Below are 6,300 nucleotides of genomic sequence, written 5' to 3' on the forward strand. Positions count from 1 at the left end.
GAAAAACTGTGTGCCCAGCTGTAGTGAGAGAACGATGCCTCTGATTAAAGTGGGGTTTTTCCCCATTTAATAATTATAATTGGTTTAGTACCAACATCAGTAGTCAGAAGCTGCTGTTCTATAGGAGAGCAGAGATTGTTGTGGACATATATAGTACCAGTAACAGTTTCTCAGTATTGAAGGACAGTTTAGTTTCCAGCACCATGTACACTTCTGGAAGATTTTTGAAATGTCAAAGGAATTTATGTAAGCCAGATATTATGCAAATTGAGAACGTTATAACACTTTAACTAAGTAATAGACTATCTTGTCTACAGTTTAATTACTCTAGGAATTTTTAGGTATATCAGTTACAGAATATCTTAGTGCTTTTATGCAGGTTGCTAAGAAAACATTCCACTTCCAGTAATATACTCATTGTATGTTATTTTTCATATTTTTTGGATAAATAGCTAAGTATCTTTATAAAGAGTCAGACCAAAATACTGCATTTGATTAGCCCTAGTTCCTGTGGGTGTAGAAGTAATTTCCAGCTTTGGAAGCTTGTGCCTGTAAGTTTCCATTGCTGTTAGTGGAATGCAAAGATCCAGGCTACAGCTTGCTAGCAATCTGACACAACAGCTGATTTGGTGGGTTTTGTCTTTGAGATCTGAAATTCGATTTTCTGTCTCATTCGAATTTTGAATAATTGTAAGATAAATTGTTTCAATATGACACTATTGAAATAATCCATACTTTAACTTACAAATTATTTTAGATGCCTGCCCTCAAGTAATTGTTTTAGAATATTCATTATTGAATCATTTATGTATAATGAAAATAATAATTATTATCTTATAAATGTTGTATCAGAGTGACATAAAATAAGGCTCTTGAAAACAAGTGGGTTATCTTCTATTCTTTATGACTGAGACATTCACTATGACTGGCAGGGCAACCTCAGTTTCTACAATCCAATCAGCTGTAAAATTTCAGTAAGAAAGTTTGACAGTCCAGGTTTTTTTGGTATAGATTGTCTCAAGGTAACACTATTTATTTTCTATTAGTGGTGCTTCACCTTACACAAGGTAATTCCATTACCATTCCACTATTTAAAAATAAACCAAAAGCACAACGTAACTGGCATTAACGTGCTAAACAGAAGAAAACAAGCTCCCATTTTTCCTTCCTGTTTCTCATCCTTGTCTTTTAGGTAATGTAGCCAGGGAGAAGAGGATCACATACAGAGCAGATTCCCTGGGCTAAGCTTATGGCACACACCAGGGCCTCCTGTCTAGTTGTGTGAGTTGCTGGCAGGCACCACATGGCCAGCTGGTTGTCCCTGCTGCCAAGATGCTTTCCAAAGAAACTGGCAGGAAAACAGATACATATTCTGAGAATGTTCCAATTGTGGTAAATAAGAAATTTTTGGCTGAGAAGTATTCACAAAGAAATCACGACCAGCTTATCCCTCATCGTATGTCCCACCTTTAGAATTTCCTGGTATTTAATTCTGTGTGCCTTTCCAGCTGCCTTTCATCATGCTTTTTGTACACTTAAACTCCTTCCCCAAACAGTACCTAAAAGAAGCCCAGGGTGATTTTGCTACCAGACACTAAATAATCCACCTTATGGTTTTAGTAGAAATCCACACTTTCTGCTTTCCTTTTGGTCACCAGAATAAAAAAAAACTTCTTTTCTTCATACCTTTGAAGTAGATGAGATACCTCACACAGAACCAGAAAAAAATTGCTATTGGGTACTGTTAGGGCTGCCATTCAGTTGGAGCCATCTCTGCTGTCCTTGGGTTGCTGCCCAGAGATATTTAAATGTAAAATTTCATTTAACACTGTAAATTATGCTTGGTTGCAATATGCAGAGACACAGTGACCATGGGTGTCAGGTAGTATTTAATTTCTTGTTTTAACAAGATGTGTATAGATGAAAGTGAACACAAACTAAGAAACACCTAACAGCACTCTTTCACTTCTCCAAAAGTAGCACTCCTACACTGTTCCAAAAGTACTTTTGTATTTAAATGACTGTAGAGTCAAGCCTTTCCCATATACCTGTTAGAAAAAAATGTAGAAAATAATTTAAAACTCATGCCTCTAAAAGTGGTAAAGACTTCACTGATTGGTACTTAACTTTTAATTATAATTTGTTGGGGACAATGGCCTGAGACCTCCTCGCTTTGGCTTCATGCCTCTGGCACTCACTGTGGTGAATATCTCAGGTACTGTAGCTGTGGGACCTGGGATGGTGTAGTTCACTCTTTAAGTCCTGCCAGCACGAGAGGCTGACAAAGCCACCACTCCCATAGTTCCCTGAAGCGTATCCACTGCCCTGAGAACAAACTGGGACAAAATATTTGCAGTGTTTCTGGAGTAAAACCTTTCTGGAGAAAAAAATAACCACACAAAACAAAGCAAGGCCTGCTACTATGATATCGTGTTACCCTTCCTGCACAGGAACCCTGAGAAGGCAAACTCTGCTTGCTCTCAGCTCCCACACTCTTCTGCTTCTGAATGCTGTGTTGTTGATGCCGGACTCAAACTGGTTTGCATTCTGGTCTCTGGAGTGGTCTGGGCTGCACAGTTTGTTCTATAAGAATCCTGAGTTCTGGTCATTTTAGCTACAGTGCTGACAGGAAAGAATGGAATAACAGGATTGTGGAAAGAGAAACCATAGGGGGACTGCCACCTCTATTTGTATCTGTCTCCCTTTGACTTTTTAAACTAAAATTTCTCTCAAACACTATGATCATGAACAAAATTCTGTGCAGGTTCTCTTAAGGCCAAACTTACCTTCTAAAGATTAAGAATCTGCAGAGGAAGACTGATTCTCTCATTTTCATTTGTGTCTAGTAGAGAGAGAAAAGGTATTCATGATGACCTCATATAAAGTCTAGAGACAAATTAGACTTTATGCTGAACTAAATCCAAACTTGGAGTGCTCCTTTTTTTCCCCCCCAAAAAAAATGTTGAAACCAATTTGATTTTACTTTTTAAATTCCTAACGGATATTTTTCTTCTGAGTTACATTAACATGGATGACATCTATCTGATGGGTAAAAATTTGTGAAAGCGCAGGTCAGGGTTTTTTTTCACCCTTTAGGCTTTAACAGCTAATCAGTATTCCTATTCTAAGGGAAATCCAGGGAATATCCTGAATTATACATCAGCAGGTCTCCTGGGCAGCATGCCCTTTCACTCCATACGGTACAGAAAAGGAATGGAAAGTGTTACACATGAAAGCAGCTGTGGCTCAAATGTTTCTAGCTTAGTTAGAACTCAGCTCAGTAAGTCATTTGAAACATCCCAAGTTCTCCTAACTGCTGTACTCACAATTGCTACACAACTGAGCTAAATCTGTAGTTTGTAATTAATGTTCAAACCGGACCTGGAAAAAATAAAATTATTTGCTTCTTGTTACATCACAGCTCTGTTAATTTAATAATCAGATAGATTTTGTTACCAGATACAGAATGAAAAGCAAATACATTGTGTGAACCAGGAATTCATTAATACAAGCTTTGACCTCTACTGGTAAGGAAATAAAATAGAACCTGTATTTACACAAATATTAAGAGCTGGGAACGGGAAGTCAGGGGCAATCCATGTTTAACTTGTTCTTTAATGGGTGTGCATTTTAGAACAGATAGTCTCCAACTGATGCTAATATAAAATATCTGCTAAGATAATAAAGTTAAGCATGAACTTTTGTTTACCTTTTACTTGATACATTCTGATCCTTTTTCTTTTTTTTAATGCATTTTGGTTGACTTTGATTTTAAAAGAAAACCCAAACAAACATAAACAGTCACTGTAGTCACTTTGCCAGAGTTCTGAAGCTCACAGATGTCTGAATTGTGATAGAACAGATTTGAAAATCATGACTTATATCTTATTCTGAAATTTGGAAACCTCTTTCCATTTCTAAAGAAATTAAGTTATTGGAACAATGAACCAAAGTTAAGGGTGTAAAAAGTGTGGAGGGATTGAGGGAGGCAGTTTCCATGCACACATTCAAAACCAAAAGACAGTATAGCTATTTTCCCCATGGGCAGAGAGCACTCTGCAGGGAGAATCATAACAAGAATGCTTTGAGAGAAATCATACAAGAGCAAGAATGAACAACTTGCATCCCTTTTGCGTGTAATCCCTTTTGATTATTGAAACATGACAGAATTGCAGCTGCAACTTGCAACTCTTCTTTGCAGCTTCTTGGTCTCTGAGGGCAGACAGCTGTGTTTTTGTCATGTCTCTCTCTGTCAGCTGACTGTTTAATATATTACAACCTCACTGCATGGTGAGACTGGCAGCCAGTTTATGTTTATCTTCATGCAGAATAAAGATGTCAGCACTTATACCTTCTCACAAAGATTTTATATTTTTGGCTCTCACCTAAATAAATGCTACACATTCTGTCCTGAAAGCTCTTTTATTCTGTGCATGACTAAATGTAATCAAATCTACTTGTTCTTATCAGTCACACTGGTACAGTAAGAACAGTTTTTCCTCATGAGAGAATACCCCACTATTTGAAAGATGTCTGTAATTAACATGCACTTTTAATACTGTGATGTTCCTAAGGAAGATTAAACATGAGAATAAAGCATGAAGAATCAGTTGGAAAATGAGAACTAAATATTAAATTACCTTTATTTGGCAGTTTCAGTTGGGCAATTGCACTTCTTGGTTTTTAAACTGAGCACAATATAGCAATGAATTGCCGCACTGTGCCACGTAAGTTATATATTTATTATCTCAAGCTTGGATTTTCTTCCCTTGGGTCAGGTGGTAGGTGTCTCATATGCAAAGGTACAGGACAAATACAAAGGACTATTTCACAGAGCTTAGGTAGGATCCAGACTTAACTTTAGTCCTTACACTTGTGAGTAGGGCTACTCCCTTGTGCCCTTCTTCAAAGTAATACCTAAATTAGTAGTAGATAGTCTCTATGAGTTGTTCTCCACCATTTTTTCATTTTAGACTCTCCTTCCTTTCAGGTAAATGTTCCACTACATTAATAACTGACTTGAAATCTCTACTTTCTCATTGTTCAGTTTAAGAACAAGCAGAGGGACTAATCACAAAACATGCACATATGTTACCGATCTACAATCCAATATAAGCAAGATATTTGCCAAAATATGTTTTCTAAGGTGCAATGTGCTGAGACTTTCTAAGAAATCAGACTATACATTGCTAGATGCATCTAAGATCTTATCCAAATAAGTTGGATGACTTAAATGCTATAAGAATTCCAGTGTTTCCACCTGCTAATATTTACTATGTGTATAAATGTACATATGTATGGTATGCATATATATACATATGTATTTATATACCTATACATACTGTTCTTTTTACTTGTTCTTTAGTGGGTCCAGATAACTGTGCTGCTGTCAGGCTGACAACTCTAAACAGAACTGAAAACTTTGACCAATCAAAATGCCTAATGTGGCCCAAAGCATGGGAAAAAAATGGCAGGGGCTGGTTTTGTTTCACTGATGTAATTCTGGTATGATGTCAGTAATTTCATTTGAGTTATCATTACAGTAGTTCCAAGGCCTGAGGCTGCTGAGCTGTATATTGTGTACTTACCTTAATTTCTTAACCACGTATCAGCAGAGTACTTGGTTGCTTGTTGAGAATACAAGAACTTGAAATTTCCTGTGGGGAATCTGGCAAGTTGAACTACTTACATGTTTTCAATTCAATAAAAAACTAATACACCCATGAATGCTGGCTGTTGCTGAAGTCTATGATAAAACTCTCATGTACTTTTAAGGTAGTATTTTCCAAGCCTCAAAAGCAGTGGAATATTCGTATCTGAGAAGTACCAGAATGTAAAGACAAGAAAGAAAATAAATAAATAAATAAAGTGGAACTTTAGCTATTCTTTTATCATATTTATCTATCTTCCACACATTTCCAGATAGAATTTAATTTACTTGTGTTTCATTGATCTTGCCTGAAAAGTTGGAGCTTACATATGCTCTCACCAATTGCTATAACCCCTCATGATGCGGTGGAGTGCTGCCTATATAAATGTCCTGGAAATGTCACGTATTCCTTGACCTCACTGATAAGCATATGTCTCTGGTTACTCTGGGGTTTGGCAGCCTCTGGATTTTTCAATAAGAAACAGACATCACAATGTGAGATGTTTCATCCAGAGTAAGAAAAGAATGGGAGAACCCTCTCTGTGTTATCCCTTCTTCTCCTGCAAGAACTGCAAATACAGGTGTTGTATTTTTTAGTTTAATTCCTAGAGCATCCTTATTGACTTCTGGTAAGCTTCAAATAAAAAAGT

Source organism: Corvus hawaiiensis, chromosome 6 (assembly GCF_020740725.1).
Source record: "Corvus hawaiiensis isolate bCorHaw1 chromosome 6, bCorHaw1.pri.cur, whole genome shotgun sequence".
Classification (NCBI taxonomy): domain Eukaryota; kingdom Metazoa; phylum Chordata; class Aves; order Passeriformes; family Corvidae; genus Corvus; species Corvus hawaiiensis.